The sequence below is a fragment of the Gorilla gorilla genome, chromosome 7 (genome assembly GCF_029281585.2).
Source record: "Gorilla gorilla gorilla isolate KB3781 chromosome 7, NHGRI_mGorGor1-v2.1_pri, whole genome shotgun sequence".
In the NCBI taxonomy this organism is placed as follows: domain Eukaryota; kingdom Metazoa; phylum Chordata; class Mammalia; order Primates; family Hominidae; genus Gorilla; species Gorilla gorilla.
In genome coordinates, this window is record NC_073231.2 from 111947025 (window position 1) to 111969509 (window position 22485).

General features: G+C 37.7%; 1 long non-coding RNA gene across 1 annotated transcript in view; it reads right to left on the reverse strand.

Annotated features, from left to right (window-relative positions):
• The window catches only part of LOC129524258 (uncharacterized), a 49358-nt gene extending 27807 nt beyond the window's left edge, over positions 1–21551 (reverse strand). Inside the window, exons 1-2 of the long non-coding RNA XR_008668021.2 lie at positions 21416–21551; positions 20765–20912 (exon numbers count right to left, since the gene is read on the reverse strand). This is a non-coding gene — a long non-coding RNA (uncharacterized lncRNA). The remainder of the gene's footprint in view (positions 1–20764; positions 20913–21415) is intronic.
• Between the last annotated feature and the right edge of the window lie 934 nt (positions 21552–22485).

The window sequence follows — 22485 nt, forward strand, 5'->3', positions numbered from 1 at the left end:
GGGCGCCTGTAGTCCCAGCTACTCGGGAGGCTGAGGCAGGACAATGGCATGAACCCAGGAGGCAGAGCTTGCAGAGAGCCAAGATTGTCCCACTGCACTCCAGCTTGGGCGACTGAGCGAGACTCCGCCTCAAAAAAAAAAAAAAAAGCTTTAAACGCTACATGCCTGTTATTTTGAAGCCTCTTTAAAATTAAGCAGTAGTGAATTATGGAGAGTGTATATTTCTGGTTTATTTACTAAGTCAATTTTCTAGCCAATGAAACTGAACTTTCAGATATACTCATTTCACTGTGATTAAGTAATCAGTTAAATACCAAATATTCCTTATTAAAATAACTTTTAATTTATTTGAGAAAAAAGAAATATTACCATCTTACAGTTTAATTTGTCAACTATTCCTTTAATTCACACAGCAAATGTTTAAATAATAAATAAATAAATCTAGCATTCACCTTATAAAAGAATGACAATGATTGATTATAAGTACAGAATAATCACTTCATCAAAACCAAGAGTTCTTTGGTGATACTCAGAAAGTGACGTTGCCAGATAAAACAACCCAAACATAATTTAAGTTCAGGGAATTCATGGCAAACACATTTATTTAAAACCTCTGGATCAGCTGTTTTAAATATCAGAAACCAGAAAGTATGCCCATTGTCATAGTCTTTTTGTGCTGCTGTAACAAAATACCACAGATTAGGTAATTTATAAAAAATAGAAGTTTATTTCTCACAGTTTGGGAGGCCAAGATGCCCAAGATCAAGGCATTGGCACATGGTGTCTGATAAGAACTTTCTTACCGCATCTTCACATGGCAGAAGTTGGAATGGCAAGCCAGCAAATCCCTTTTAAAAAGGCCTTAATCTTGGCAATGTGGGCTCTCTTTTGGTTCCACGGGAACTTTAAAGTAGTTTTCCCAGTTCTGTGAAGAAAGTCATTGGTAGCTTGATGGAGATAGCATTGAATATCTATAAATTACCGTGGACAGTGTGGCCATTTTCACGATATTGATTCTTCCTATCCATGAGCATGGAATGTTCTTCCATTTGCTTGTGTCCTCTTTTATTTCGTTGAGCAGTGGTTTGTAGTTCTCCTTGAAGAGGTCCTTCACATCCCTTATAAGTTGGATTCCTAGGTATTTTATTCTCTTTGAAGCAATTGTGAATGGGAGTTCACTCATGATTTGGCTCTCTGTTTGTCTGTTATTGCTGTATAGGAATGCTTGTGATTTTTGCACATTGATTTTGTATCCTGAGACTTTGCCGAAGTTGCTTGTCAGTTTAAGGAGATTTTGGGCTGAGACGATGGGGTTTTCTAAATATACAATCATGTCACCTGCAAACAGGAACAATTTGACTTCCTCTTTTCCTAACTGAATACCCTTTATTTCTTTCTCTTGCCTGATTGCCCTGGCCAAAACTTCCAACACCATCTTGAATAGGAGTGGTGAGAGAGGGCATCCCTGTCTTGTGCCAGTTTTCAAAGGGAATGCTTCCAGTCTTTGCACATTCAGTATGATATTGGCCATGGGTTTGTCATAAATAGCTCTTATTATTTTGAGATATGTCCCATCAATACCTAGTTTATTGAGAGTTTTTAGCATGAAGGGCTGTTGAATTTTGTCAAAAGCCATTTCTGCATCTATTGAGATAATCATGTGGTTTTTGTCTTTGGTTCTGTTTATATGATGGATTACAGTTATTGATTTGCATATGTTGAACTAGCCTTGCATCCCAGGGATGAAGCACACTTGATCATGGTGGATAAGCTTTTTGATATGCTGCTGGATTCGGTTTGCCAGTATTTTATTGAGGATTTTTGCATCAATGTTCATCAGGGATATTGGTCTAAAATTCTCTTTTTTTGTTGTGTCTCTGCCAGGCTTTGGTATCAGGATGATGCTGGCCTCATAAAATGAGTTAGGGAGGATTCCCTCTTTTTCTATTGCTTGGAATAATATCAGAAGGAATGGTACCAGTTCCTTTTTGTACCTCTGGTAGAATTTGGCTGTGAATCCTTCTGGTCCTGGACTTTTTTTGGTTTGTAGGCTGTTAATTATTGCCTCAATTTCAGAGCCTGTTATTGTTCTATTCAGGGATTCAACTTCTTCCTGGTTTAGTCTTGGGAGGGGGTATGTGTCCAGGAATTTATCCATTTCTTCTAGATTTTCTAGTTTATTTGCATAGAAGTGTTTATAGTATTCTCTTATGGTAGTTTGTATTTCTGTGGGATCAGTGGTGATATCCCCTTTATCATTTTTTATTGCATCTATTTGATTCTTCTCTCTTTTCTTCTTAGTCTTTCTAGTGGTCTATCAATTTTGTTAATATTTTCAAAAAACCAGCTCCTGGATTCATTGATTTTTTGAAGGGTTTTTTGTGTCTCTATCTCCTTCAGGCCTGCTCTGATCTTAGTTATTTCTTGCCTTCTGCTAGCTCTTGAATGTGTTTGCTCTTGCTTCTGTAGTTCTTTTAATTGTGATGTTAGGGTGTCAATTTTAGATCTTTCCTGCTTTCTCTTGTGGGCATTTAGTGCTATCAATTTCCCTCTACACATTGCTTTAAATGTGTCCCAGAGATTCTGGTATGTTGTCTTTGTTTTCATTGGTTTCAAAGAACATCTTTATTTCTGCTTTCATTTTGTTATGTACCTAGTAGTCATTCAGGAGCAGGTTGGTCAGTTTCCATGTAGTTGAGTGGTTTTGAATGAGTTTCTTAATCCTGAGTTTTGATTTGATTGCACTGTGGTCTGAGAGACAGTTTGTTATAATTTCTGTTCTTTTGCATTTGCTGAGGAGTGCTTTATTTCCAACTATGTGGTCAATTTTGGAATAAGTGTGATGTGCTGAGAAGAATGTATGTTCTGTTGATTTGGGGTGGAGAGTTCTGTAGATGTCTATTAGGTCCGCTTGGTGGAGAGCTGAGTTCAATTCCTGGATATCCTTGTTAACTGTCCATCTTGTTGATCTGTCTAATGTTGACAGAGGGGTGTTAAAGTCTCCCACTATTATAGTGTGGGAGTCTAAGTCTCTTTGTAGGTCTCTTAGGACTTGCTTTATGAATCTGGGTGCTCCTGTATTGGGTGCATATATATTTAGGATAGTTAGCTCTTCTTGTTGAATTGATCCCTTTACCATTATGTAATGGCCTTCTTTGTCTCTTTTGATCTTTGTTGGTTTAAAGTCTGCTTTATCAGAGACTAGCATTGCAACCCCTGCTTTTTTGTTGTTTTCCATTTGCTTGGTAGATCTTCCTCCATCCCTTTATTTTGAGCCTATGTGTGTCTCTTCACGTGAGATAGGTCTCCTGAATACAGCACACTGATGGGTCTTGACTCTTTATCCAATTTGCCAGTCTGTGTCTTTTAATTGGAGCATTTAGCCCATTTACATTTAAGGTTAGTATTGTTATGTGTGAATTTTATCGTGTCATTATGATGTTAGCTGGTTATTTTGCTCATTAGTTGATGCAGTTTCTTCCTAGCCTCAATGGTCTTTACAATTTGTCATGTTTTTGCAGTGGCTGGTACCTGTTGTTCCTTTCCATGTTTAGTTCTTCCTTCAGGAACTTTTGTAGGGCAGGCCTGGTGGTGACAAAATCTCTCAGCATTTGCTTGTCTGTAAAGGATTTTGTTTCCCCTTCACTTATGAAGCTTAGTTTGGCTGGATATGAAATTCTGGGTTGAAAATTCTTTTCTTTAAGAATGTTGAATATTAGCCCCCACTCTCTTCTGGCTTGCAGAATTTCTGCCGAGAGATCTGCTGTTAGTTTGATGGGCTTCCCTTTGTGGGTAACCTGACCTTTCTCTCTGGCTGCCCTTAACATTTTTTCCTTCATTTCAACTTTGGTGAATCTGACAATTATGTGTCTCGGAGTTGCTCTTCTCAAGGAGTATCTTTGTGGCATTCTCTGTATTTCCAGAATTTGAATGTTGACCTGCCTTGCTAGGTTTGGGAAGTTTTCCAGGATAACATCCTGAAGAGTGTTTTCCAACTTGGCTCCATTCTTCCCGTCACTTTCAGGTACACTGATCAGACGTAGATTTGGACTTTTCACATAGTCCCATATTTCTTGGAGGCTTTGTTCATTTCTTTCTACTCTTTTTTCTCTAAACTTCACTTCTCACTTCATTTCTTTCATTTGATCTTCAATCACTGATACCCTTTCTTCCAGTTGATTGAATCGGCTACTGAAGCTTGTGCATGCATCGTGTAGTTCCCGTGCCATGGCTTTCAGTTCCATAAGGTCATTTAAGGTCTTCTCTACACTGTTTATTCTAGTTAGCCATTCGTCTAATCTTTTTTCAATGTTTTTAGCTTCTTTGCAATGGGTTCGAACATCCTCCTTTAGCTCAGAGAAGTTTGTTATTACCAATTGTCTGAAGCCTACTTCTGTCAACTCATCAAAGTCATTCTCCATCCACCTTTGTTCCGTTGCTGGCAAGGAGCTGCATTCCTTTGGAGGAGAAGAGGTGCTCTGATTTTTAGAATTTTCAGCTTTTCTGCTCTGGTTTCTCCCCATCTTTGTGGTTTTATCTCCCTTTGGTCTTTGATAATGGTGATGTACAGATAGGGTTTTGGTGTGGATATCCTTTCTGTTTGTTAGTTTTCCTTCTAACAGTCAGGACCCTCAGCTGCAGGTCTGTTGGAGTTTGCTGGAGGTCACTCCAGACCCTGTTTGCCTGGGTATCACCAGCGGAGGCTGCAGAACAGAATATTGAAGAACAGCAAATGTTGCTGCCTGATCCTTCCTCTGGAAGCTTTGTTTCAGAGAGGCACCCAGCTCTATGAGGTGTCAGTCAGCCCCTACTGGGGGGTGTCTCCCAGTTAGGCTACTCGGGGGTCAGAAACCCACTTGAGGAGGCAGTCTGTCCATTCTCAGATTTCAAACTCTGCTGGGAGAACCACTACTCTCTTCAAAGCTGTCAGACAGAGATGTTTAATTCTGCATAAGTTTCTGCTGCCTTTTGTTCAGCTATGCTCTGCCGCCAGAGGTGCAGTCTAGAGGCAGGCAGGCAGGCCTCCTTGCCCTGTGGTGGGATCCACCCAGGTCGAGCTTCCTGGCCGCTTTATTTACCTACTCAAGCATCAGCAATAGCAGATACCCCTCCCCCAGGCTCGCTGCTGCCTTGCAGTTCAATCTCAGACTGCTGTGCAAGCAGTGAGTGAGGCTCCGTGGGCGTGGGACCCTCCAAGCCAGGCCTGCGATAAAATTGCCTGGTCTGCCATTTGCTAAGACCACTGGAAAAGTGCAGTATTAGGGTGGGAGTGTCCCGATTTTCCAGGTACCATCTGTCATGGCTTTCCTTGGCTAGGAAAGGGAATTCCCCAACCCCCTGTGCTTCCCAGGTGAGGCAATGCCCCACCCTGCTTCAGCTCACACTCCGTGGGCTGCACCCACTGTCCAACAAGCCCCAGTGAGAAGCTGGAGGCATCATGCTACCTGACTTCAAACTATACTACAAGGCTACAGTAAGCAAAACAGCGTGGTACTGGTACCAAAACAGAGATATAGACCAATGGAACAGAACAGAGCCCTCAGAAATAATACCACACATCTACAACTATCTGATCTTTGACAAACCTGACAAAAACAAGAAATGGTAAAAGGATTCCCTATAAAATGGTGCTGGGAAAACTGGCTAGCCATATGTAGAAACCTGAAACTGGATCCCATCCTTACTCCTCATACAAAAATTAATTCAAGATGGATTAAAAACTTAAATGTTAGACCTAAAACCATAAAAACCCTAGAAGAAAACCTAGGCAGTACCATTCAGGACATAGGCATGGGCAAGGACTTCATGACTAAAACACCAAAAGCAATGGCAACAAAAGCCAAAATAGACAAATGGGATCTAATTAAAGTAAAGAGCTTCTGCACAGCAAAAGTCACTACCATCAGAGTGAACAGGCAACCTAAAGAATGGGAGAAAATTTTTAAAATCTACCCATCTGACAAAGGGTTAGTATCCAGAATCTATAAAAAACTTAAACAAATTTACAAGAAAAAAATCAAACAACCACATCAAAAAGTTGGTGAAAGATATGAACAGACAATTCTCAAAAGAAGACATTTATGCAGCCAAAAGACACATGAAAAAAATGCTCATCATCACTGGTCATCAGAGAAATGCAAATCAAAACCACAATGAGATACTATCTCACACCAGTTAGAATGGCGATCATTAAAAAGTCAGGAAACGACAGGTGCTGGAGAGGATGTGGAGAAGTAGGAACACTTTTACACTGTTGGTCGGATTGTAAACAAGTTCAACCACTGTGGAAGACAGTGTGGCAATTCCTCAAGGATCTAGAACTACAAACACCATTTGACCCAGCCATCCTATTACTGGGTATATACCCAAAAGATTACAAATCATGCTGCTCTAAAGACACATGCACACGTATGTTTATTGCGGCACTATTCACAGTAGCAAATACTTGGAACCAACCGAAATGTCCATCAACGATAGACTAGATTAAGAAAATGTGGCACATATACACCATGGAATACTATGCGGCCATAAAAAATGATGAGTTCACGTCCTTTGTAGGGACATGGATGAAGCTGGAAACCATCATTGTGAGCAAACTAACTCAAGGACAGAAAACCAAACACCGCATGTTCTCACTCATAGGTGGGAATTGAACAATGAGAATATTTGGACACAGGGTGGGGAACATCACACACCAGGGCCTGTTGTGGGGTGGGGGGAAGGGGGAGGGATAGCATTAGGAGATATACCTAATGTTAATGGACGAGTTAATGGGTGCAGCACACCAACATGGCACATGTATACATAAGTAACAAATCTGCACATTGTGCACATGTACCCAAGAACTTAAAATATAATTAAAAAAAAGAAAAAAAGGCCTTAATTCCATTAATGAGGAAGAAGCCCTCATTGCCAATTCACTTCTTAAAGACCCCAACTTTTAATACTATCCATTGGCAACACCTGAATTTTGGAGGGGATACATTCATACCATAGCACCCGTGTTACTGATTTAATCCCTACCCATCACAATATACTCTGATATTATTTCACATTCTTTTTAAAAAAATTATATCTTTTTACCTAGAAATATGTTGAAAAATACATGAAACATAAATGAACAATTTAATTAAAATTATAAGCAAGCATTCATGGAATTACCACCAAGGTCAAGAAATGAAAACATACCTTGAACATTGTAATTTTAATTAACACTCTTTACCTAATATATAAGGGACTGTAAACAACTATGGAAAAATACACATTCTTTGTAAGTATATATGAAATATTTATGTTTGGCCATAAAGCAAGTCTCAACAAATTTCAAAGACTTAAAATCCTACAGAACATATTATCTAATCACTATACTCAAGCTAGAAATGAATATAGTAGTAACTAAAATATTTTTCTAAAATTGGACATTAAACGATGTTGTCCTAAGTTGTCCATGGTTCAATAAAGGAACCACATGAAAATTAGAAAATAATTTAAAGTGCATGTTAATGAAAATATAGCACCTTAAAACTGTGCTTGGAGAAAAATTAATAGTTTTAAGTATCCCTATTAGAAGAGAAAAAAGTCTAAAAACCAACAATGTAAGCATCATTTTCAAGAAGATCAAAAAAGACAGCAAGTAAACCTAATTAGAAGAAAATAATAAAGACAAAATTAGAAATCAGTGCAATAGTTAACAAATATATCTAAACATTTGGCATCTTACATGTCTAATAAATTGATTAATGCCTGGAAACACTAATCAAGAAGAAAGCTTCAATACAAGGACTAAAATGGGAAACATCACAACAGATTCTATAGACATTAAATACAATAACCATGTGTGATATACAAACCATGTTATGATAATAAGTTTTAAAAGTATAAAATGGATACATTACCTGAAAAGTCAACTTAGCAGAACTGATACAAGAAGAAATTGAGTTATTTTAATACTACTATTTGTATTAAATAAACTGAATCTATCACTAAAAAGTAAACCCATCCACAAGAAAATGCTAGCTCAGATTACTTCACTGAAACATCTTCCAACATTTAAGGAAGAAATAGTACCAGTCTTATAAGAACACTGCTAAAGAACTCTAGTTCCCAAGTCATTTTATGAGGTCAGCATTGTCTTAATGCCAACATCTGACAAAGGTACTACAAAAAAAGAATACCATAAATCAAAATATTTCATTAACCTAGATAAGAAATTTTAAACAAATTATTTCAGAAATCAAAATCAGCAATTTTAAAAAAGAGTAATATGTCATTAACAGGGTTTACTACTGATATTTTATCTTCTTGGTCTAAGAGTTCTTGAAATTAGTGTTAAAATTTCCAGCCAGATGATTGTGAATATTTATTTTTCTCTTTATACTCTGCCAGTCTTTGCTTTATATATTTTGAGGTTATGTTTTCAGGTACATTCAAATTTAAAATTGCTTTTATCTTCTTACTGAATTGACCTTTTATCATTATGAAATACCTCTTTAAGTTTCTTTATTGTTCTTGCTGTGAAGCGTTCTTTGTCTGGTAGGTATATAGCCACAAAAATCTGTCTTCTCTATAGATAGACGACAAATGTTCTGCCTATCTAGTAATACATCTTGCCTTAAAGTCTCCTTTGTCTGATAGTATAATAGGTATACGAGCTATCTTTTGGTTAGTGTCTATATGGTTCATATTTTTCCACCTTTTTTATTTCTTTTACGTAAGTACTGATAGATCATGATTTCAATGTACGATACATAAATATTCTATCCATTACCCTTTCCCATATTTCTTGATTTATTTTAAATTAATTATTGTTGTATACTTGTATGTTTTTAGTATATTAGTCTACATTCTTTTATGATTCTTTTCCGTTGTCAACTAACAATTGCAACATGTGTCCTTTCCTTATTAGAATTTCTTTACTACCTTTATCATTTCTTTGAAAATATTAGTCATTTAGTCATTTTGGTCATGTTTCCTGGAAGACATAGTAATTTTGAATTAAATGCCCGACATTTTGGCAGAAAACATTTTAAGGCACTAGACATATTTATCTTCCTCACAATGTGATATACTTTTCTTTGCCAGGAAAATAGAGTACAAACAATCAATCTCTGATGAAATCAGGGTTTGAGATGCTCTGATTATGTGGGGTCTCAAGGCAACTCCTCATTAGTAGGACTTGAAATCTCCATCACAATGAGATTGCCTAAGCTGCTGTTTAGTTGATTTCTAGAATCCTGCTCCATATACAAACAGCTTAGGAATCAGGAAATACCCTAACGGGAAATTTTGTGCAGTGCTGGGCTCATTGCTTAGTGATTCACTTTTGTCTAACACCTTCGCTACTCAAATCCTGCCTGCCTTGGTTGCACTGAACTTCAGTTTTGTTGTTGCTCCTGCTATTTTGTTTTGTTTAGGTTGTTTTTTCCTTCTTTACCCAGTCCAGTGATACTGCAACAGGCTCTAAACAATTTTTTTTGGTGCAAGACATCACATAGTAAATGCACTGGGTGGAAGTGCTGAGATGGAATACAGCCAAACATAAGGCTCTCCTAATCGGATTTTTCTGCTCTCTTGGAGCTTGTGGACTCAGTCTCTGAAGTCCTAGTTGCCTTGTTTGATCACCGATAACTTCAGAGTAGGTACACCAGCACGATAAGCAAATACGTTAAAAATAATATGCTTTAACCAATCATGTATCCATTGCAAAAATATTTTGAGGGTACTCTAACATTATAATTTTGATTTTAAATGTTACTAAATAATATAATGTAATGCTACTAACTCTCTCCTAGTCCTAGAACAATAGTTATCTAAAAGCTACACAGTTTGAATGTTAGAAGTTTTGTCCTTCCTAATGCATCATATTGAGGTATAACGTGAGTGGAAAAATTGATAATGATAGTGATGCAGGAATTTTCTCAGCGCCTTCGCCCAACTCCCAGCAGAGGCACCCCCTCTACTTGTCCTGAGCTGGACTCCTTGCAGGAGGGAGCACATGAGCCAATGAGTGCGGATCTGGCCAACACAGGAACAAGCTCTGTGTGGGGCCTGCGGCCAGACCAGGTACTAACAAGCGAGTGCAAGACCCGGCTGGCTGTCCTGGGTGCCAACACAGGAGCAAACTCCGTTTGGGACCCATGGCCAAACCGGGTGTGTTGCCTCAAGGAGAATGAAGCAGTGCCCATGTGGGGGTACCCACAACCCTGAAGCCCCAGATGAGGTGTTACAGTGCTCCTTTAGTTCTGCTGTCCACGAATGGTGGTGTGTTAGCAACTCAGTTGGCCTCTTGCCTCATTGCGTGGGGCAGCTGTCCTCCACTGGTGAGGGCAAAGGGCCAGTGTGACAGCTCTTGCATGGCATCCAAGAAGAATGAGGTCAAACAGATAGCTGAAGGATGGTGAAGGTGGAGAATTTCATTGAGTGATGAAAATAGCTCTCAGTAGAGAGGGGAGCTGGAGACGGGACAGGAAGGGCAGGTCACCTTCCCGGAAGTCAGGTTGTCTCTTCCCTGAAGTCAGCCCATCTCTTCAGAGGGGGAGAAGTTAGACCATTTCCCCCTCTAACGACTGAGGTGGGGTCTTTATAGGCATAGGATGGGGAGTGTGTGCTGATTGGTTTGTGAGTATGCAAAAAAAGATTAAAGCGAAGGCATCATTCAAAGGTGGGCACGACAGTATAGAAAACCAATTAGGAAAGGGTAGATATATGTAAAATAAGTGAAGGGTGGGAATCAATCAGAGGAAAGCATGCCAAAAAGGAAAACAAGTTCTCAATCTGGTCCAAGGATTCAACTTGTAGCTTGGCTTTCAGGCTTTAAACTGTCTTCAGCTTGGAGGTGGGGTTTTATTGGGTACCCACCCCATCTGCCTAGGCATTTGGCTGCCTCCTGTCTCTATCAGTAGGAATATATGGGAAGTATTACTTCATTGCTAGTATTTATTTCTCATTTGCAAACCACATAGTGGATAAATTTCCTGAGTACCTACATTGTATAGGATGCTGTGTTAAGTGCTTTATATTTATAAGGTCATTTAATCTTTACAATGAACTTTCAGTGTAGATGATATTATACCAAGTTACAAATAAGGAAACTGAGACTCAAAGATGTTTGGACACACCAGAGCTAAGATAACCCACTAAACTGTAAATTCCGTATGTATCAGATTTAACAATTTATTCTTAGCATTTAAATCAGAGCTTCATACAACAGGGATTTAATACGTGTTTGCAAAAGGAAGGGATTCCTTACACTATTGATGCAGAATCAATAGAATACTATTTACAGAAATCCTTAAGGAAGCTTCCTGATGATAACTCATTCTAAGGAAAAGGGGCTCAATGGGACAACCCTAACAAAAGGACAAAACTTTAATCATCAGGATGAAAGTCAGTTCTGAACTTGTGCAGCATGTGCTTGTCATTTGAATTTATCCCTATTCTGGACAAGGCTGATAATAAGTTTTGCTGAGGTTAGGGGCTAGGGATAGAAAGTGAAAAATGTGTTTTATGAAAAACACTATAAAACACAGTGGCATTAATAACACTCCTTCAAGACCCAGGTGGAAAATTATAATAATAAAATGAGGAGCATAACAGTGTCCTTAATTTTACTTGGAATAGCGTAGTTTCTGCTACCCAGAGGAGTCGAGAGGACAAAATGCTCTTTTGGTGTCCAGAGAACTGCAAGCAATCTTCAGTAGGAGCAGGAATGTTAGCTGCAGGCGCTCAGAAGTGTGCCTGGTAGGAAAGTTTATGGTAGAGACCCATCTGGGAAACCAAAAACAATGGTCACATTCATTCATTTATAAATATTTACTGAGCACATATAATGTATAAGTCTGTGTGAGTTGCTGGAGTGGAGCAAATGAATAAGGAAGAAAACATTCCTGTTTCATGGAGCTTCTAGAGGGAAAGAAAGAGAAAAGGTTAGCACAAACTTAAAGATAATTGCTGACTGTGATAAATGCTGTGTAGGAAATTTGAAAGAGCGCAATGATATACAGAAAGGAATTAGGGGCAACATTAGATTGAATGTCAAGGAATACCTCTCTCCAAGGAGATGAAAGCTAGATAATGAGAAAGTAGCAGCCAATCAAAGATCCAGAAAGAGAGCATTTCCTGTAGAGGGAAGACCAGATGCAAGGAAATTCTTTATGGAAGTAAATTACTAGGTCTGGTCCTGTAATGGGAATAAGGCCTTTGTAGGAAAAGATGTAAATGAGCTAAGGGCAGAATGGCTAGACACGAGTTCAGAGCTAGATAGGACTTAGATTGTAGAGAATAAACAAGAGATCAGCAGATATTTTCCATAAATGCTCAGATAGCAAATATTATAGGCTTTGCAGCCCAGACATTCCCTGTTGCAATGGCTCAATCTGTCATTGTAGTACAGAAGCATCCATACATAATACATAAATGAATGAGCATGGCTGTGTCTAAAAAAATTGTTTACAAAAACAGACAGTGAAACCAACACAACCTGCAGGGTATCATTTGCCAACCCGTGGTAAGAACCATGGTAAGGATTGGACGATTCCAAATACATTGGGAAGCCTCTGAAGAGGTATTTTTGTTGCTGCTATTTTTTGTCTGCTTGCTTGTTTGTTTAGCACGAAAGTGTGATATATATTTCCAAGTGATCACTCTGGTTGCTATATGGAGATTGTATAGCAGAGGGGGTGTGAAAGGAACAGAAAAAACAGAGTTATTACAGTGTTTAGTCAAGACACAGGTCACTTGGACTAGAGCAGCTTAGAGTAGACCTAGAAACCCAACATATAAATTTGTAAAAGAAGAAAAAGGACTAGGTGATTGATTGCATTTTTGAGATAAGGAAAATACATAAATTAAGGATGACTCTTAGATGGTGGCATTGAATAACATAGAGAAAACTTGGACTTGAGCAGATGAATAGGTACATAAATTCCGTTTTGAAAGTTTTGTTTCAGATGTCTATTAGACATCCAATAAAGGTGTTGGATAAACAGTTAGATACGTAGTGCAGAGGAGAGCTCTCGGTTGGAAATATTAGGTTGAATCAATACATTGCTGCTATTCACCTGATTTTTACTTACAAAGACATCAGTTTCATGTGGTTCTATTTAACATAAGCTTGCTAATCAGGCAGGTGAAAGTTTAAGTGAGAGAAAATAAGTATGAAAAGTACAGAATTTGACCAGAGGTACACTAATCTTTAAATGTCAAAAGTCCTGGTGTTCTACAGCATTATGGAATAACTATAATTAACAACCATTTATTGTGTATTTTCAGATAGCTAGAAGAGTAGATTTTGAATGTTTCAAACATAAAGAAAGGACAGATGTTTAAGGTGATAGATGTGCTAATTACCCTGATTTGATCATTACACATTGTATACATATATCAAAATATCACACTGTACTCCAAAAATATGTACAATTATCTGTCAATTAAAAATAATAGTAAAGCAAAAAAATAAAATAAATTACACCAAATCTCAAAAACTTAGGACAAAAGAAAATTATAAAATAGTTTATTAATTATTAATTATTTTGTATATTGATTATGTTGAAATGATAATACTTTTGTATATTGAGTTAAATAAAATATATTCTAATATTTTATTGAAGAAAGAGGAAAAGCCAGCAAACCAAACACTAAGAAGGCATGGCCAGTAAGTAGAAACAAAATTTGGAGGGTGGCATGTCACTTAAACACAAAAGAGAGTCTTCAAAAGAAACTATTTTGGATGCTGCTGAAAGGTTGGGTAAAAGATGAGAGAGGAATGCCCATTGATTTAGGGAACATCGAGGTCATTGACAAATGAATTGAAGCTAAGAGAAACCAAATTCAAATGAGTTAAAGAATGAATGGGAGGTGAGGAAGTGAACACAATGAGTGACATGACAATTCTTTTGAGATGTTTTACTGTGACATTCAGAAGCTAGAAGATGTGGGGCTTCATGTTTGACTATTTGTTTTAAGATCAGAGATATAAAAACATAGCTTAATACCACTAGAAATGATCTATTAAAGACAGCAATGTGGATGATGCACCAGCTACTAGATGTCTCAAGGCAGAAGTAGTTAAGGAGGTGAAAGTGCAGGGGACCTGGAGCACACACTGAACAAAGCTGGGACCAGCACACCTGAGTTAGGCATTCTTTAAAATCTGAATTTCAGTTCTTAGTCTTCCAGGCCTGACAGATGACATTAGATACGTCATAAACAGAAAGGTAAAGCAGCATATTTTTAAGACAGAAAGTAAAAGAATATTATAATTCTGAAAGAGGTTAAAATAAAACCAGGGAATACAGAATGTGAAATGTTTTGTGAACTTGACACCTATACATATTGGCTCCAAGATTAAATAATCAGAGTTCAATGTATTTTCCTCTGTAGGGCTAAACAGGGAAGAATTCCAGGTTCCCCTACTTCGAGACAAGAATATGAATGGATTATTACTAAACAAAAGCGTATTTCATTTGTGATTAAAGAGGAAAAGGAGAGAAATAAGGAGAGAATTTGGGAGTTTTAGAATTCCATTCAGATCAGTAACACAAGATGCAACCAATTGAGAATCTTTAGCCGGGACACACTGATAGAGACCTACTGGTTACTTACATCGTTAAATAATGTCATACCCATTGATAACAGACTCTGCCCCAAATTCCTCTACAGCTCCCTTATTTACTCTGGCCCCTCCAATCAAATCCTGTACCTCCTATTATCAAGCAACTAAGGGGTTAATGCCTAGCACAGTAGGGGACATCTGATCCTACCTATCTGATATGGTTTGGATGTGAGTCCCCTCCAAATCTCAATGTCATGTTGAAATGTGATTGAGGTGGGGAGGATCCCTGATGAATGGCTTAGTGCCGTCCCCCTGGTGAAGAGTGAGTTCTCACTCTATCAGTTCATGGGCAAGCCGGTTGTTTAAAGGAGCCTGGCATCTCTCTTGCTCGCACTCTCACCGTATGACAGGTCTGCTCCCCCTTTGCCTTCTGCCGTGATTGGAAGCTTCGGAGGCCCTCAACAGGAGCAGATGCCAGCACCATGCTTCTTCTACAGCCTGCAGAACCATCAGCCAAGATAAACTTCTTTTCTTTACAAATTATCCAGCCTCAAGTATTCCCTTACAGCAATGCAAACGGACTAACACACTATCTTTACTGTAATTTTTCTCTCTAGTATCCTTCCCCTTAACCATCTGTGCAAACTGAGCAGGCTGATACTAAGGTAAAGAAAAGTAGCTCTTCCTTCTGAATGGCCTCCAAAATGCTTTCCTAGCTACAAAATTTCTCCACAGATCCCCTCAATGCCTTAGTTTGAAGGCAGGTAGGCAGGCAGGTAGGCATACATTCCTCACGGAGAAATCAGACAGAGGTACTGCAAGCACAGGAGGCAATGGCAGTGCACAGGAAGGGAATCTAACTTCGAACGGAAAAAATGGGAATGTGTTTGCAGAACTGCAAAGTAGTCCAGTTTGGCTAGAGCACAGATAATACATAAAGCACCAGGAGGTGATGGCTGGGGTAGGAGAGGGCAAATAGGAGTCAAGGCTATTATGTGGGAAATCTGGCACCAGATTACCTGCTTTAGAACTCCAGTTTCCCTCTGTGAGCTTGAGCAAATTATTCAACCTCTGTGTCTCTGTTTACTCACAAGAAAAATGGGAGTAATAGTAATGTCTAATTCTGTCCAGGTGCAGTGGCTCACACCTATAATCCCAGCACTTTGGGAGGCTGAGGCAGGTGCATTGCTTGAACTCAGGATTTTGAGACAGCCTGGGCAACATGGAGAAACCCCATCTCTACAGCCTCTACAAAAAAAATACAAAAATTAGCCAGCATGGTGGCATGTGCCTATGGTCCCAGCTACCAGAGAGGCTGAGGTGGGAGGATCGCTTGAGCCTGAGGGGGCAGCAGGCAGTGAAAGTTGTAGTGAGCTTTGATCATGCCACTGCACTCTAGCATGGGTGACAGAGAAAGACCCTGTCTCAAAATAATCATCACCATGATCATCATCATCATTACCATCATCACCATCATCTACTTCCTAAAGTTACTAAGGATTAAATTAATAGGGTTAATAAGTACTCAGAAAAAGTTAATAGAGTTAATAAGTACTCAGAAAAGTGTCTGACCACAGTGAATGTTCAGTAAAAGCTGCTTGATGGAAAGCGATGTCTTGGTTTGTTAAAAGGGGGTGGTGTGGCTGCTTCCACGCGCAAATGTTTGCATTTTAGTCACTAAATATAACTATCTTTGATGTCATCAAAGCATAAAGGGTGCATACTGCAAGCGATTCCAAAATGGTCCATGACTCTTTTCAACAGAGAGTGGGAGGATTGGCTGAGTCACAGGAAATGCAACAGATTAAGGCCTTAGAAAAGAAGTTCATTAGCATCAAGCTGGCCCAGCATCAGTAAAGGACAGATTATTTATGCCTTATGACTGTAGTTTGACAACGCTTGCAAAGCTCAACAGTAGGATTTCTTCATTTCCTATTACCTATCCCCTAGAACAACTTTTATTTTGGATACAATCCAACCATACTTAAATTTTGCTTCTTAGAAGATAAATTTTTAAAAATTTAGATAATATGGGTGGTTTAATAGAAATGAAATTTGGCCAACTGCTATAGGTTAATAAATATTAGTCTAGAAGTCAGGGACATGGGGTACTTTTTCAGTTTCACTTGAATCTTTTAACCCTCAAGATGATCCAGTGACATCTGAGTGAAAACTTTATACTAAAACTGGTTCAATGTTAGAACTTGAATCTATAAATTGTGGCCAAGATTATTTTAAATGTACATACTGTACAGTTATATGGGACTAAAATTAATTCCATAGAAAATCCAAAAGTCAGAAACCACACAGTCATTAGTTTGCTTTTTGACACTGAAACAAAACAGAAATCAATATAATATTTTTCTCACTTTATCCCATATCTTATGTTTAAATTTATGATTGGAATAAGAAATTGGCATACATTAAAGTTCTTCTAAGTTAACTTAAAACAATAAATGACTCATCAAGTTTGTATAATTAAAATATTAAACAAGCATACCTAAACACTTATTTTCAGGTAACTCCTTCAAAATTTTTTAGAAAAGAAGGAAAGGAGGGAGAGAGAGTGATGAAGAAAGGGAGAGAAGGAAGAAGGTAAGGGAGACTGGAAGGGAGGAAAGAGATAAAATGAACAAACATATTTACACAACATTTTCTATATCAACTGATTTACATTGTTGTTGGGTGGAAAGGCCCGCTATCATTTGCCATCAGAGTCACATCAGCCTGGCCTGATGTCACGTGATTTCTCTGCCATTGCAATCTCCTACACAGAATGTCAGAGGTTAATGACTAGTCCCATGAAGTACAAGAAAGAGGAAAATTATTAACTACCTGTCAATATTTGTTAACTTTGAAACACATGGCTTTTTAATACTTTAATGAAGGATCATGCATGTGACCTCTGTCTTGGAACGAACTTGTCGACATTGCTCTAAGAAGAAGATCAACATACTATATTACCATAAACCTTTGCAAAAAATGCACTGAGAGAGACTGCATCATAGCCAGCACTGCTGTGAATAAATACATTCAGTGGTGGGGCCATAGCATTGTGCCCATGTGTGAGAGAATAGACAGTGAAAGAGAAAAAGAGAAAGGAAATGCTTGTCTAAATCATCCAATTACAAGAACCTAAGCAGATAGCTAGAGGGCACAGCTAAAAGTCTTGCTAAAGTGTACCCTCCATAAATTACCAGATTTTTTAAAATTTTAAAAGAAATATTATGACATTAAAGGTATATAAAATAAAAATATCTGTAAATTTATCACCCTTTTAATTGAATGCATTACTTTTCATATTTTACTTAATTGTTGTCAAGCCCTGAGCAGGCCTAGCATCATCTCAGCTATCTGATGCTCCTGACTCATGTCTTCCATTGGCCCTCTCCTGAATCCAATAGGAACAAAATCTGGAAAGCTAGCAGGAGCTTCTAAGGCTCTGGTCAGTAGGATTTAGAGCAGCTTCTACTTCTCCATACTCAAGGGTTCTGTAGCTATTGGGGTTCTACAATTTTAATTGCTCAAAATTTTTGGAAATTACTCCAATCAAAGGGAGGCCTAACTTCCTATTTGATCTGACTTCCACTCCCATGAACAACTGCTCACCTCTGCTGGAATCTCTTGAGCATTTAGAGTTTCAAAGTGTTTCCTAGTCTTTGACACCAAAAAGAGCCCTGCTCGGCTTTTGAGCCATCAGGCTAGAGCTTGCTCTCCAATCTCTATCTGCATAGGGGTAAGGCTCCAGTTTCAATCTCCTGGGACTTTTCTTTGGTTGATATTTCAGGAAAATTCTTCCTGTGTCTCTGACTAGCCCTCCATCTGCATGTCACACTTCTGAAGCTAGGTGTTCTCCATCATTCAGTTCAAATGCCCTTTGAGTGGGAAGCCTGTGCAGCATCAGATGGGACTGACTATGTAGATTGCTGTCTTCCTGACCATAGGATTTAGTAGTTGTCTAGATCTTATTCCTTGTTTATCTTACTTCAATTATCTCTCAATATTCATGTGCAAGTGGCTGGCCTTGCACATTAGTATATATTAAGCCTGTCATGAGAGCCATCTTTCACAGTTGCAACCATAATGAGTTGACTATACTATATTATTTTGTAGTTTAGTAGAATTTTTCTGAAGTCCAAATTGCTTTATATTCTCCATAATAGTTCATTTGAATCATTATGTAATATTCTGTTCAGTTAAAATAATCATTTACATAACCATTTTTCTATTGCTGTCATAAGTCTTTGCCTCTACTGGTAAGGCTAAATAGTGTATTGATTTAGAGTACAAAATCCACAGTCTGATACCTGTTGCTTAGTGACAAGTTATTTAAACAATTTGCGCCTCATTTTCCTTATCAATAAGATGAGAAAAGGACATTTGTGAGGATTAAATGAGTGTGTCAGCACCAAAAATGCAAACATCCCCGATGCAGGGTATTATATAAGTGTTGCCTGTTGGGGCTATTATTTCACTTTCACTGCATAGAAAAAGTTCAATGAATATTCTCTCCATGTATATTTTGATTTAGAATAAATTATTTTCTTAAGAATATATTCCACATACTGCATTTGCTCAGTCAAGAGAAGACAAATTTTGTAACTTTTGGCCTATAACCAAATTGCTTTCCAAAAAGATTATGCTAATTAGTAATATATATTAAAACACTAGTTTTGAAATTTGACAAAATTGTTAACCATTTTTATTTTGTTGTTGATTAATATTAAATAAAATATTTTATTTTTATTTCTCTGATTATTCACAAGTATAAGGGTTTTTTACAGTATGTTTGCTAAATAATTCATTATGTTTTTTTCTAAGTAAAATGTGCTGTTTATTTAATATTGTGTGAAGTCTTTCATAATATTCTGAGCAATTGTAAAATCAATGCATCCCGCTTTTGATAATACAGAAGTAAATCTACAATTCAAGAAATGTAAGATTGGCAGACTCATTCAAAACGGTATTTTTCTTGGTATCTAAAATAGAATTACATGATATACAATCTTCCAAGGTGCCCAGTGAAAGTAAGCACTTGTATAACTATGTGTGTCTCCCTCTGAGTCCATTAAACTTAAGGTACTGATTGATAGATCAATTAATTGCCTGGACTAATCAAGAGCAAGAAGACATGGGAAGGCCATGGCATTTTTGTTTACTATTATCAATATGAATTACTTATTGCATTTTGTGAGTTTAAAATCTGCTTCAAATTTTAAGTAAATTTTTATAATAATGACTCATGATATTGATGATGTTGATGATGAAATACCTATTAGTTTTCAAGCATCAAATATGTACCAGACATTGCACTAAATATTTGACATCGATAAACTCTAATCCTCATAAATTCTTCACAAACTGTTTTCAGATGAAGCAACTGAGAATCTGAGACTATAAGTTTCTTGCCCAAGAATGAATGAATAGTACATGTGTATGGAATAACTAGCTATTCAGTAGGAGTAGAAGCTGCCATTTTAAGGTAACCCAGTGCTATGGATTGAGTTTGTCTCCATCAATACTCACGTTGAAATTTGATCACTAATGTGGCAGTTTTGGGGAGATGGAGCCTAGTGGGAAGTGTTTGGATAATGAGGGTGGATCCTTCATGAATAGATTGGTACTCTTCTCCCAGTAATGAGTTCTTGCTCTGGCAAGACTGAATAAGTTATCATGGGAATGAATTAATCCTGTGAGAGTGGGTTGTTATAAAGCCAGGATGCCCCTGTGGGTTTTGCATCTTTGCATGAGCCTGCTTTCCTTTTGACCTTTTCTACCATGTTGTGATGCAGCACGAAAAGCCTTCACCAGAAGCCGAGCAGAAGGAGGCACCATGCTTCCTATACTGCCCAGCCTGCAGAACCATGAGCTAAATAAACAATTTTTCTTTATAAATTACCCAGCCTCCGGTATTCTGTTATAGCAATACTAAATGAACTGAAATACCCACAAATATTCATTAATATAAAATAAAAAATGATATGAAATGCTGTCTTGCTGCTGAGGAAGACTGAAGTTCATCTTCTGTCTCTCTAAATACTGAAGGATATTTATACAAGACGCAATACAGACAAAGCTATTTTTCATCATATGAAACAAAATTATCCTTCTTCTGTGGAATTTTGTTTTTTGCTTATATTAGATGAGAGAACTAAAACTAAATTTCCATTAGTACCTCATATTCTGTGTACCTTCAAAATTGTGTCAACTTACTTTCAGGCTTGGAAATTTATTTTCTTCCATAATTTTACCTTGGACTTGGTGCACGGGACAACCAAAAGTGTAGTGTCCATCACTATTTGCTCTGGACAAATTGGTTTCTAGGAATTACTGGCAGTTTTCCTAGATAAACATGAAGATTCTGAAAATAAACACATATTATCTGTAAAGACACCTAACATGAGAACCTCACAGGAGCTTAGAGTTGGCCAACAATCATATTCATTCATTCATTCACAAACAGTTTTAACTATTTTTAAGCATTGTGATGGATTTTAAAGGGAAACAAAGATAAATAAGAAATAGTCCCAGATCCCTAAGATCTCCCTTTCTATTGAATGAGACAGATACCAGATTAAGTAATTATAATAATGAGTTGTTATGAGAGCACTGAGGAAGAAAACCAAACCCAGCCTTTGTTACAACCGTGACCCTCTTCCATAGCTTAAGGCCAAATCACACATGGATTTATTTATTTATTTATTCCCCAAAGACTTATTGAATAGTGTATTATAAGATGGGAACAAAAAGCTAAACCAGGCATAGACACCAACTCCCTAGCAACACATATTCTTGCGGGGAATACAAATATGTGTGCAAAAGACTGATGTACAATGTAAAGAATATAACGATTAAGGCACATACCATTCTTCAATGTTTGATAGCTCACTTGGAAGAAATTCCTCTATTGTCAAACATGAATTCTTCAAAAAGGGCACACCTTTATTTCTTCTTCTGTTATCCAAACTAAAGACACAGAAAAGTTCGTTACCATCCCTCACTAACTTGACCACAATTCTGTGGCTGTAACTAAGGAAACAAATACACTTAGAATTTAAGATTCTAAGGATGGAAACTAACTTGTAAGTACTTTGTCTCTAATAGGAATTCTTATTTCAGGCATGGAATGTGAATATAGCTTCCATCTCAATGGAATATAAAAAGTGCTTCAGTGTTGAAATTCTCTGTGCACTCCTAGAAAAAGAAAATATATGTATTAAGAAATCTGCAGACGACTTTCTGACAAAACAACTTACTTGGCCTTTCTTCACTGAACCATTCCAGTTGAATCAGTATGTTTACATCAACCTATTAATATTTCAAGAGTACTTACAATGTTTAAGGTATTCTTCTAAGTATCCTCAGAAGTTCAGGTTATAATATTGTAGGACAAAGAGGTTCATATGCCTGCTGCACATTAATATACCAATACACTCAAATAGCAGGGTTTGCAACAGAGAAAGAGTTTAATAATCACAGGGTGTTGAGTGAGGAGGTGGGAGGAAACCCTCAAATCCATCTCCCCAGTGGGGTTCTGGGTGGGGGGTTTTAAGAGAATCATGGAGGGTGACAGGCTGAAAATTGGAGTCATTGCTTGGTTGAGGCAAGGGGGATGAAATCATCAGGATATGGAAACTGCATTCTGTCTTCTTTGTTAAGTCAGCACCTCATGGAGTCCTTCAGACCAGCTGGTATCAGTAAAGTCCTTCAGTAGTTTCATCAGAATGCGGAACCTGAAAGAATATTTCAAAGACAAAACTTGACGTTTTATAATGCTCAAGTTGTTATCTTTACAGCAGTTAAGGGAACTATAATCTGGGTCTGTAAGATTCTAGGACAATAAGCACCAAACAACTATGAGGAAGTAGGCCAGAGAGTAAGCTGACCTAATGATTAATGCTGAATGTACTGTACACTTTATTTATTTTTGTTTC